Below are 13,266 nucleotides of genomic sequence, written 5' to 3'. Positions count from 1 at the left end.
CTATATTTTTATCTTTTTTGTTATTATTGTCAAGTACTGTATATTAAATGTGTTTGTATTTAAGGATACTAAGGGCCAGATTTACAGATGTACAGCCCTTAGTTTAGCTTAAGCCTTTAGCTTTAGATTTACTGAAGACACACAGTGAAAAATGAGCTCTGAAAAGGCGTGAACGGTTATTCTTGTTCTGTTTGATCTGTGTTCTTTAATTTGCGTGTCGTCAGTAGATTCACTTGCTGAACTTTCCTCTCACATCTCTTCATGGAATCGCGCTCTTACGCTAATTTGCCCTGATTAGTAAATCTGGCCCTCCTTTAAGTGCCATTTAGCAAATCAGCCATTTTCCTGACCTCCAAAGACATGTTAGCCAACTACTTCACTTTAAGGTTGTAAACGTTGAGGTCAGTGGCGTCATGCCCATTCAAAGTGAGGGGGCACGTGCCCCCTCAGATTTTTCCTCCCTGATAATTTTTTTGTCACAACTTTATTCCTATTATGCTCCATAATATACCAGAGCCTATAACGACTCAAATGTATTCTTCTGGATGTGTAATAAATCGGTCAGCATCAGCCCGCCCCTTTTTCCTAATATGGTGTCTGTGTATATCAAATAGCGCTCTAGAATCTTTGCTGTGTATGTTCAAGCAACTCACTCATCTCGCACGTTGAGCTGGCAATGTTTTACAGATGGTCTTGAAGTGGTAAGTGGGCAAAGCAACAAATCGGCATTAAATTAGTTATCGGATGATATTAAGGTAGTGGGATTATTTGTGGTTGACCTGGAAATTTTAACTTGATCAAAAAGTTATGGATTTGATATTAGCTGCGAATTCAGAGCATTAACTTAAGTTGTGTCAGTGTAACGTTATCGATAACTAGCCTAGTCTAACCGTAAACTAGTTGGCTAACGTTACTGTCATACAAAGCCATAGTAAATATTAAAATAACTTAATTTCAGAGCACCACAAAGTCAGACCTCAGCACCTTTATGTAGGCTACCTTTAATGTAAGATCGTTCTTAGGTCACATACCAATTTAAAATCATAACATAAAAACTGCAATGGTACTGTTTTTAAAATCATGTAGGCCTAAGTGTACAGTAAGTGTGTGTGTAAACATGCTTTAATGAAGTAGACTTCAAAAGCTTTTGAATTTGAGCTTACAGTTCTTTCATCAACCTGTCTTTTACATAAACTTACAAAATAGATACTTTAACTAAGTCCTCAGATAGAGGAGGGTTGCTGCTAGCTCCGTTAAGGTATTTCTGTCCCTCCCAAACTGCATTGAAATGGTATGTTTAGCAGCCAGAATAAAAAAAAATTCAGGGGGAGAAACCCCCTGAACCCCTCCTAACATAATCCATATCACCCGTCAGAAAACAATTGCAACGTCTCAGATTGTGCCCCCCCAGAATTTTGGCTTGCATGACGCCCCTGGTTGAGGTGTTTGAATATTCGGCACGGCCCAGTTAGAACCTGCCAGAATTACACCATCTGGCTGAAGAAAATATGTTAGCATTTCTGACTAAACGATTTTATAAACAAAGTAATACTTTTATTCAGCAACGAGGAGTGTGCTGGAGGACACTTTACAGAGAGCTTGACAACACAAGATCTTCACCAAAAATTGATGCACCTCTTAGCATAACAACATTAATGTCCATCAAGAGGTGCATCAGTCTTTGGTGAAGATCTTGTGTTGTCAAAGCAAGAGTCCAGCTCTCTGTAAAGTCTCCTCCAGAACATCCTGAAGACTTTCACTGAGTTTAAGATCTGGACTCAGAGGAGCATCAACTCATGTGTGAAAACGACTCTTCATCTTCAAGCTCCTCACAACCATTCTTTCACAATCTGAGCCGGATGAATCTTGGCATTGTCATCCTGGAATATGATCATGGTGTGTTTCATACATGGTTGTTTAAGAAATGAAAAGCTACACACTCCATCAATTAGTGTTAGAAGAACTGAGGTCAAACATATAACATGAAACATCATAATCACTGCAATCCAGTCATACACTCTTAAGCACTTACCCATTTAAATCCAAACAGTGACTTTGTTTGGCCGGGCAGAATGATATTTTGCTGACAGACTGACAGTGAGACACCTTTATGAGTTGTGTGTGAGCTCTAACACTGACTGGTGTGTTACACGGATGCTGGTGACGGCGTGTGACGGATCGAGGAACTTGAAAGAACGGCATCTAGTACTTCTTCAAGCAGCAGATCTTCTCCACATCCATCACGACCCCAGGCTACGTGGAGAGGATATTCTTCATCGTGAAAAACAAGTGCAGCGAGACGAGAAACAGATGCTCTGCGGTCACTGTGAACTTTAATAAACCGTGCTTTCAAAACTATCCTCAAGGACAAACACGTTCTCGCTGCTGTGAGAGGTGAGAAAAAAAGTCCACATGAGAAATGAGGGAAGCTGTGAATCTGTGCACCTTGAAATATTCATGTGCGGTCGATATTCATGCGTACTATAATTTGCCTAGGTACAGTGCAACATAAATTCATACGTGTCTAATGGTGTGTGACACTGTAGTGCATTCAATTCATTTATTTGTACAACACATGCAATAATGTCATATATACATATAAGCTAAAAGTGATGGCATCTAAAATGCCTTTTTAGAATTTAATTCACTCAAAAATCTTGTTTTACTGTACATACAGCAGACATTATATGAAACTGTGGAGCATTACGTTTCAAATGTCACTCGTAACCAGTGCTTGTCGGGTTCACGCCGCATGATTTTAGCCACGATTTTGTGAATCCTAAAAGATTCCTCTGATCCCAGGCCAAAATCTGTAGTCTTTGATCACTAGTTTGACGTGTTCGATGTGCGATCAGAGTTAGCAAATTCTGAGAAGAGCACTGTAAAAAAAAAATCATATGATCAAAAGGTGACAACATATGATTTTGCATTGCTTTAACTCATCAAAATAAGTTATGCAATTTGCAATGGTTTATTTTCAAGTTGTACAAGATTCTAATCATTTGAAAGTCAGTTTAATGCAATTTAAGTTGAAATGACTTAAACATCCTTAAAATAACCTTTTTTTTTTCTTTTTGTGAAGAACATGTTAATAACCTTTTCCCACTATCAAGCACCTTTTGACTAATGGAAAGATTCCATGGATGTTAAAAGGTTCTTCATGCCAATAAAAACCTTTATTTTTAAGAGTGTACAGTGTGACAAGTAACAATCATAAAGGACTCATATAAATTGTAGTGTGAACCCGGCTTTACTTAAGGTCTATCCCTTAGGAAATAAATCACATACTGTAGAGAAGATGGAGGTTAACCTATTATGTTTTTGTTGAAACTTTTCCTCATAGAGAGTCATGAACATGCCTGTGAAGTGTTGACACTGATGTCTTGTGGAATATCCATACATTTTTCTCCCCCATTTCTTTCAGTTCATGCATGGTCAGTTTGTTGGGACTCAAACCCACAATCCTGTTTTGAGCTTCAGGAAAAAAAATAGAAGTGCTTTTCCACATATACATATACCCTGTATATAAACATAAAAAATAAGTTGTTAAATACAGCTATAAATCATGTTTTCATGTTGATTAATTTTTGATTTTGTAATGTGTAATACATGTTCATGTTATTTAGCTTTTTTTTTTTTTTTTTTCTGCTTTTTTTTTATGATTGTTTTTCATAGTGTTTTTTGGTGAATTGTACCAATTAAGGTCAATGTCACAATTCAAGTCGAAAGTGGTGAAGAGGAAGGCAGATTAAGTGGTTCAAAATAAAAACAAGGTTTATTGAACTAGAGCAAACAACATTTTAGAGTGGCCTTTTATTGTGGCTAGCCTAAGGCACACCTGTGCAATAATCATGCTGTCTAATCAGCATCTTGATATGCCACACCTGTGAGGTGCATGGATTATCTCAGCAAAGGAGAAGTGCTCACTAACACAGATTTAAACAGATTTGTGAACAGTATTTGATAGAAATAGGCCTTTTGAAGTCTTAGATCTTTGAGTTCAGCTCATGAAAAATGGGGGCAAAATGGGGGCTTTTGTGTTAAAACCACAAAAGTGTTGCGTTTATAATTTTGTTCAGTATAAATACACAAGATAATAAACTCAATAATGAACAGCTGTGATGATTAAACAAATATATCCGGGAATACGCTGGGAAACTAGAACAAAGGAGACAGGAAAGTGAAGAGAAACAAACAAAAAATGTCAAATTGACACCAACCATAATGAGCTTACCCAGATTTTGAACCTAACGCAAGGGCAAGAGTTTGAAATGAAATCAATGTCTTGAACAATATAATCACACCATCTGAACAATAAACTATTCCTCTGAGATGTGGTGAAAATGGAGGTGTGCCAATATCAATCAGGGTTTAGGGACATTTTGTGTGTAACATTAAAAACAACAACAACGTTTACAGTACCTTTTATTTAGTTATAAAGGTTAAAAAAAAGGTTAGTCTCACAGTCATGATTTAGCATTTGATGTGACTATCATCTACGAGACTGCAAAACAAATATAATATTGCCCTTAATTAGCTTTTCCATATGGTTTCCTGTCATTCGCTGGAGGAGAGTCCGGAGCAGGTGTTTATGGGCCGTCTCACCAGAGACGCTGCTGAGATGTGATGGATGGGTCCACTGAACACATTCCTGTGAAAGTGCCAATCTCAAGTTCTCACTTGTCTTTTCTACATTCACTTTATTCCATGGAGGAAGAGAATAGACGTTTTGTCTGGATGTCTTAGCACAGCTCCTTCACTGAAAGAAAAAGGCTTTAAATCAATTTTCACTCACACAAATTACAAAGAAACAGCCTGTAACACATTGAATATAACATGAAAAAACATACTCCAATAATCTATGTTTTATTTACAACAGAAGAAAGCCAGGGTTTCAACTGGGGACCGCAGATTTACATTCTGCACTCTGAATTCTGACATATAAAATATCTTGCTTCAAGGTGTATTTTAATTTGGTACATCCTGTAGTTTTTATGTTACTAATGAACGCTACTATGCAGATTCTGCATTTTAATGTTAGGAGCTGGGCGAGAGGACAACCCCTGCTCCAAGGCAAAACTGCAATCCTCAACAAACCTTCAATCATTCGCCATGTGTATGGGTGAGAGAGGGAGAGAGTGAATATGCCAACAGGTGTGTTATTATTTGTCAGTAATGTCTGTGTGTGTGTGGTTAAGGGATTTGTAAAGCATCTTCACATCATTATGAGACTGAGACGGCCAATTTCACTGCATCAAAGAACACAGTTCCCATCTCATTCCCAGACATTTGGTACGAAGATGAAGGGACATCATCTCATTAATAACAGCCTTGTTGCCATGACAGCAAGTATGTGATGATTATTGTCATGGCGTTTATGTATTTTCCACTAAGAGAGCGAGATAAATGGGTTTTGAAGAGTCATATGCACAGAGTTGGACAGAATTGCAGCGCAGTAGGTGAGAACATTGTCTTCTGGGAGGCAGATGGGCTAAGACAGGACTTTTTTCTCCATACACAACTAATCACGCTCCTCGTCTGAGCACATATTGCATCTGCTCTGGTAATCGTCGGCAGTTTAGACGATTCCTGCCGCAGGTTTTCTTTGTTGGGGCGAGGAAACGCTCACAAGCCATGTAGGCACAGACAAAAGAAGACCATCTACGATATTCAAGGCAACGATGAACAAAAGAGACAATGCGTTAGTCTGATTGAACGCGCGGAATATAACCTTGCTGCGAGGTAAACATATTCTCATAAGAATGTTCGTATGTGAAAGAACATTTTGCTCATTGGCACCACTGCAATTTAAGGCTTTGGCACATTCCCTTTGAGCACTCAGCCTTTTATAATGCCGGATGAGATGGGACATACAAAAGCATCTCAGGACTTCATAGTCTTCACTTATTGATCATGCTCTCCAGCTCACCTCTCAAAATATCAATGCTGTTTTGAATGTAGGACTACAGGAACAAAAACAATCCCACTTTACAGATGCACCACCAAAACTATGGAGCCAATACACTTAACATTGGGACCACTTCGTGTGCGACATAGATTGGAATTGAACTGGATTTGATTGCAGAATGGAATTTTTATATATCATATTTTGTCCTGGTCCCACCCACAGAATCCCACAGAATCCTCTACATGGATTTTCAGTCCCTTTCCCGTAAGATTCTGTCTTGCATGCCACAGGCTAGTTTTCCATTTTGCCCACACACACACACACACACACACATTACCTCAGACCTGGCACTTGTTGCATTTGCTGCAGTAGGCAAAAGGAAGATGTTTTCTCTCGCTGTCACTTACAATAGAAAAACATTGAGAATATTCAACCCTGTGCCTGTACACAATACATTTTTTACATTTGAGTGAATATTTATATGTTGTGAGAGTCCTATACCAGGACTATCTTCAATCCTATCAGCAATCATCAGTTCTAAACTTGTCCCGCACTTTTGATTTGATGACCTTAAACATCTAGCAGATGTTAACAGTCACACGTTCAGATAAATAAGAAGGTTTCAAACCTTAAAAACAAAGAGTAAAATCTTAAATTCTATTCTAAAACACATGAAAATTTTATGTTCAAATGAACGAATTTCTTCAACCAATGCAGAGAGAGCCAGACGGGGGTAACGTGCTCATATTACCACTTTGTTGCGTCGGGTCCTGTGGGTCCCATGGTAGTCCCAAAGGAGTGCAGACCTCTAGTGCGATATTTCAGCACAAAAACTTGCATCTTAATGACTAGCCACTCACAATTCAATTCAGCCAGGCACAATCTGATGATCAAAAAATAAGGTGTGTTATAACCAGACATATATTAAGATTTGCCATCTAGTCAAATGCACTTTCAGCATTTCAAAGAGCCGATCGATTCATGAGTCTGCACTGCAGTGATGGAGCAATGCAGTTCAGTTCCAGCAGACTTTATAACTCACCCTATCATAAACCCGGCGCAGTGTGGCGCCAAGTGCGACACAAGTGTTTTTTGCTAGTTTGTGCCGGGTGCGCCGACCATTAGTCCCGTAGTGGATTCAGACACGCTCTAAGTGCACTTGCACCGTGTGCTTTAGACCACACGCTTAGATCATTAAAACAGGGCCCTATATCTCACAATTCAGATTTGTGAGTTATGATCTCAGAATTGTAAGAAATAACGTCAAGATATATGTAAGATATAAACTCTCGCATGCTATTTTTCTTGCAACTGCAATTTTATATTTCACAATTTCGAGATCATAACTTGCAAATCTGACTTTTTTGTGAGATACAAATTCACAACTGCGAGGGAACAAAAGTCAGAATCGTGAGGTAAAAAGTCGCAAATACCATTGAATTCTGTGGCAGAAACAAGCTTCCATATATAGTGGAATTCAGAATCAGAATGGCATTTTTACCTGCTCACATAGAAAAATATATGATCAGAAGGTTTTATAAAGAGCAACGGGGAGCCATAACTCATAACAAGTAATCCCTTTGCGCTCTCACAAAGATTTTAACTTTCAGTTCTGTAGCTCTGTGATCACAAGAACAAATGAACGAAGGGATGAGTAGGATAGTGAGTAGGGTGAGTAGGATCCTCCATGAAACAGGATGTGCGTCCAGAGAGGCCCGAACAGCAGGGATCTGTGAGTCACCATTAGATTGGTGAAGCTGTTACCCACTCATAGAATATAACTGCACTGTTGTAGCAGCAGAATGAGACGTCTCTGGCTGTGCTTGTCGGGTTTGTGAGGGGGTGGGATTTTTTTTGTTTAGTGTTGGAGAACTTTCCTGAGAGCTTCTAATTTTATTTATACCTGTGGTTTTATTATGCCTCTTGGTCACAACAACCCAAGCAAACTTTGAAGAGCCCTAGGTGGCATTCAATAAATCATGCCACTTTCAAATGTGAGGTATTTCAGCGCAACATCCGGCTTCTTACTGACTGTAATCAATTTTAACCAGACATAATCTGATGATCAAATGATGGAAAGCAGTACTATAAACTGATATTTATCCAGACGTGCAATGAAGTCAAGTGCACTTATAGCCTTTTAAATTGCATATTGAGGCGCCTGGATCAGAGTATTCCAGTGATGCTCCACAGTCGCAGGAAAGCATGCCAGATCATGGTGTTGTGCTGCGTTCTCCAACATCTAGCACTCCAAACCAGTGTTGTGAGAAATTGGGTCCTCCCTCTAGATTAGGATCCCAAGCGAATCCCATTGGCTCAAAATAAAAATAAAAAAAATAATCGCTTTAATCTCTTTAGTGTCTAATTACAGCCCCTACAAAATCCCTGATCATGATATATGTCACATCATGAAATAAGTTATATGACCATTAATGTTTATTTTAGTTATTATTAACAGTTTATTAAGTAATTTTTTTTATTTCATTTATTATGCACTATATAGTAATTAAATATATATTTTAAATGAATGGGTAACGCTATATTTCGATAGTCCACTTTAGACATTCTAACTTTGCAACTACAAGTCAACTAACTGTCATTAGAGGATTAGTTGACTGTCTACTTAACTTCTGCTAACACTTTATTTTGATGGTCCCCCAACAGATATTCTACTGACTATAAGTAACTTGGCAACTACAAGTCAATTTATTCTCCCGAACCCTAACACCTAACCATAATCTAACAGTCTACTGACAGTCTACTAATACTCTAATGAGAGTTAGTTGACATGTAGTTGCAAAGTTACTTATAGTTAGTAGAATGTCTAAAGTGGACTATCAAAATAAAGTGGAACCGATAAAGGCTGTTTGTATATATAGTATAATAGTTGATGGACACTTGATTTCTAGGCAATTGTCACAGCACCGGCCTGCAAGATGGGGAATTTAGCTATCCAAATGGTGGCATTTGTTATGTTTGGCAGTCAGTCTAACCCTTCAGAATTCATCTAGCACCCTCTAGTCACACTAAATGCGGTCGGCGCCCCGGCTTTCAGGGTGGATGACGGTGTAGCCAATCGGCTCCTGCTGACGGGGTCTTACAGTCACACCCATTGAATGGTTACGGATATGCTTTGTAAATGGCAGGATCTGGTACTGTTATCCAGTACTTCAAAATAACCTTTAGTTCAGACAAAAGAAGTTGATTCATGAGTTCAGGGGCAAGGTGAAGCCATTAAACTAGGAGATTTCAGTGCTTTATCTGTAACATTCTTAAGCCTCTGGTTGCCGTAGGGTCAACGTCAAATGATACCTTGGGGGGGGTAAGGATTTCATGTTCTATAATGGTGGCCCAATGGGGTTTGTCTCTGAAGACGTCATTATATTGGATAATCTGTCAATGCCAGAAGGACAGCTCTGCTGCAAAGGTAGTAACCTGGAATGGACGGCTATCTACTTGTTTAGGGAGATAATGGCCGAGTCATGCATGGCAGATTTCCTGACAAGATTCCACACCTGCAGTATTGCATTTATATATCCAGAAAAAGACCCACATTTGCCACCAAGGCCAAATCCACAAGCTGTGTTGGACTGTGGTACTAAGTATGTTGTGCACAAATCTTAGGCTTTATCAGTCTGTCCATTCCCTCGCTGAAGACAGACCCTGTTACATGTCAGTTTGTGCTTATACTTTTCATTTGTTCTTTTCCCGCCACTCCTCAGTTGCCATGGACACCTTAATCAGTCATTGTCTCATTAGTCATGTCAGCTGTGTCTTGTTTCTTTGATTAGTTCGCTGTGTATTTAAGCCCTGTGTTTTGTCCTGTTCAGTTGTCTGTTGTTGTTGATATTGACCTGGTTGTTTCTCGCCGATGTCAGAGCTTTCATAATATCTCAAGTATTTCTGTAAGTTTGAGTTTATGATTAATGAAGACTGCTGCATATAGATCCTGTTTCCTTGTTGCTGCAACCAGACCCGTAACAGGCCCTTTGGGGCCACCGAATACAGGTGTTTCATGCAGACCGTTATTGTTTGTACATGTTTAGGGGGATCCCTGGTGAAAAAAAAAAAAAAGCTAAGTATACTTGCAGCCAGACTAATTATCAATATACTGCAAGTGTATTAATGATTAGTTAACTTGAAAATCTGCTATTTTGGAATAAGTATATTTTATCTGTAATTGAATTGTAGTAAAGCATAACTTTAAGTATATTTACACCTGGTTTCACAGACAGGGCTTAAGACTAGTCCTAGACTAAAATGTAAGTCTGAGCTGTTTCCACTGAAATAAACTTGCACTGACTGATCTTAAAAATATATCAGTGCCTTTTTAGTTTTAAGATGCACATCGGTAATGTTTTTTTCTAAGCATGTTTATAAAAATTACTTAAATGTCCTAATTGATCTATGGTCTAATCCTGGCTTAGTCTAAGCCCTGTCTGTGAAACCGGGCCTATGTGTACTAAATTGGACCAACTTCAAGTATACTGTACTAAGTAAACTTTAAGTATATGCCTGTGTAGGGACTAATTACATGCTTGATTAGTGATATTAAAGTGTACTTTGTTTGTGTTACAAGCACATTACAAATGTCTTCAAAACATACAAGCAATATTCCATAAGTCTATATTTTTGGCTTTTATTTGGATAGGACAGTAAGTGAGGGGGGACAGGATCGGGAAAGGTCCACGAGCTAGGACTCGAACTCGGGTCTCCTGAATCACAACGGCGCTTCATGTCAGTGCACCTGCCCACGAGGCTAGCACCAACAATATGTGAATTCTACAAATTGCACACTTAGTCTTCAATAACAAATGCACATTAATAGACAAATAATAATTAGCTATAATTTGTACAAAATACTATTGTATACTATAATGTATTTTGAAAGTATACTTTCAATGCATTGTTGCAACGATCATTTCCAGCACACAGTTAAAATGTACCTAAAAATGTTTTTTTTTTTAATAAAGTGCAAATAAATACACTTTAAAAAAACAACTGAATTTTCACTTCAAATATATTTTTAGAAAATATACTAAAGTACAATTATTTTAAAGTGTGTTAAAAGTTGTATTGTGAAAATAGATAAAAGCATAATGCTAATAATGATGCTTTTAATATATTTAAAGATATAGTACAATTTTTGTTAGTATATTTGTAATGTAGCCTACTATTGAAAAAGGGAATATATTTCAAATGTAATAAAGTATACTTTTTTTTCACTAGGGATCACTTGTGAATGTTTTGTATGTTTTATATTATTATCTTTCTGATGTGAACCCGTCACATATGGTAATTTGTAGTATAGGTCTATTTATATGTGAATACATTTACCATACTCACCCGTTATTGGTAGGCTCCTATAGGGGAGGAGCCTGTTCTTTAAAAGAGCACCGAAAATGCTGAGAATTAGTCTCTCGATAGGCCGGATGAGTGAGTGAGGTACAGTAGTGCCACGATCGAATCAACACCTGTACAGTATATTGTGGATACGTGTATATATTTTTGGAGTTTGTTTTCCTTTGTGTTGGTTGTATTTTTTTGTTACTGTATTATTTTTCCTCTTCAGCACTTGTAAATACTTTGCACATCGTGGCTGTTTCACGCTAATTCACTGTAAATAAACACCACCTTTACACCATAGTGCATCTGTGAGTTGGACCATAATTTTTTCTATAACGTCTCAGACAGTTCCACGTCCAGAAGGTGGGCAGTCAAAGTCACTTTTCCACAACTTCCGTCTGTTCACAAGCAAAACATCTTCATCCGATGGTCTGCTGAAACAATTCAGAAAATACATTGAGGTTAGAAATAGGTTCGACTGATCATTTCTGAGAACACTAGAAAAGGGTTTCCTCTGGTGGGTTGAGGTTGCTTCAATATACACTAGCTAATGTTAGCTTGTTAGCTTTGTTGACTTTTCAAATATCTGCTTAACATGACCCTAGGATAAGTGGTTTGGAGAATGGATGGACAGATGAATGGATTAGATGTGTGTTGGGTGACATGCTCATCACCATATCACTATATGAACATATAGAACTATGGGATATAAAAATCCCATTCATTTTTTTTTATTTTGAATGATAACTTTAAACATAGACCTACAGTGAGCTATTAGGTTGTTAATCGTTAGCATTTGCTTTTATTAAAGCCGTCAGCGCGCATTGTTTCAAGTGTTTTTTTTTTTTTAAATAATAGTGTTCAACTTCTTCCTGGTGAAAAACTACATTCTGCAGTGAAATATCCACCAGTCAGAGAATTGTAAATCACACCAAAAGAACTCTTTAGTTTTCCAACTCTCTCAAACTACTTAAACGTTTGTATGCATAAAGTGTAATATGTTATAATAAATGCAAACTATATTGTTTCTATATGTATATAATTAACAACTTTAAATCAATAGGTTTATATTACTCAATTTTTTTATTTTTAATAATATAATTTGCATTGCTTCATGATTGTATTTCTTTCCCTCATTAAAGCCATTAGGTACACAGTCCTCCACACAGACCTCCATATGACCAGCTTCGTCTCCATACCGGCGTAATGAATCCCATCTTCAAGCAAAAGAAAGTGGATAAATATTTGAATGCTACCGATCCACAATCTGATTTCTGACTTGTGATGCAGCCTGAATCATAATCACACCGTGTTTCTTTGTTGGCCAGAAAAACACTTCAACAATATTATTGATCTGACTGTATTGACGCTGTTGTATAAGAACTGAACTGAGCTGGACGATGACATCACTGTTTTTCTGCAGAACTGCTTTATAGATTAAATGCACTAAATTATTAATTGATGATCTTTACGATGGAACAGAATCAACACTTAACTGACTTCAGCTGAACAACAGCCGAAATGCATCATTTCCCTTTTTTCACTTTGAAACAATCTGTATTGTATACAGTGCTATATAAATAAAGGTCACACTTATCCTACAAGCTGTCCTCATCACTTTCCTCCTGTCTGCTCTCCTCACTCTCTTCTTTTCTCTCGAACATGGTAGATGATGATGTAGGCCTGCTTCTGTCTCCCTGGTAAAGCCTGTGATTTGCTGTTTGCATCCACAAGTCAACAGTTGGCTTTGAGTCAAAAGTCTCTGTTGTCATCTTAGACAAGTCAATGTGCATCACATCAGAGATGAGAGGCGAGAGTCTGACAGGCAGGATCTTAAAGTTAGGTGGTAAATATAGGTACATCTTTGTTTAAGCTGTATTTTTTTTTATTTCATTAACATTAATGACAGACAACAGTAGGAATATTCGGCTGCTGTCACTTTAAGACCGAATGCACGGACCGAATATACTGACACACATCCGGTTTCTTTCTCAACTGTTCACTCATGACAT

This window comes from Rutilus rutilus, assembly GCF_951802725.1.
Source record: "Rutilus rutilus genome assembly, chromosome: 15".
Classification (NCBI taxonomy): Eukaryota; Metazoa; Chordata; class Actinopteri; order Cypriniformes; family Leuciscidae; genus Rutilus; species Rutilus rutilus.
The sequence above is the reverse complement of the archived record's forward strand: the minus strand, read 5'-3'. Positions refer to the sequence as shown.